Raw genomic sequence first — 238 nt, 5'->3', positions numbered from 1 at the left:
CCCCCCTGCCGATCGTCCCTGGCGAGAAGTGCAGAACACACCGCACAGCCCTGCTGGGGCAGAACTTCAGCCCTGGTATTGAAGCACGAATTGAGAGAATGACAGTAACACCAGAGCTGGAGTTAAACAGTCTCCTTCAACCTCTGCACTAGAGGTCTGGGGATTTTTTATTAAAAAAAAAAAAAAAAAGGTTGTGAGACCCTGGCCCAGGCGGCCCGCAGGGGAGGGCGAGGCCCCA

Source organism: Buceros rhinoceros, unplaced genomic scaffold (genome assembly GCF_000710305.1).
Source record: "Buceros rhinoceros silvestris isolate BGI_N320 unplaced genomic scaffold, ASM71030v1 scaffold16280, whole genome shotgun sequence".
In the NCBI taxonomy this organism is placed as follows: Eukaryota; Metazoa; Chordata; class Aves; order Bucerotiformes; family Bucerotidae; genus Buceros; species Buceros rhinoceros.
This window is presented reverse-complemented; position numbering follows the sequence as displayed.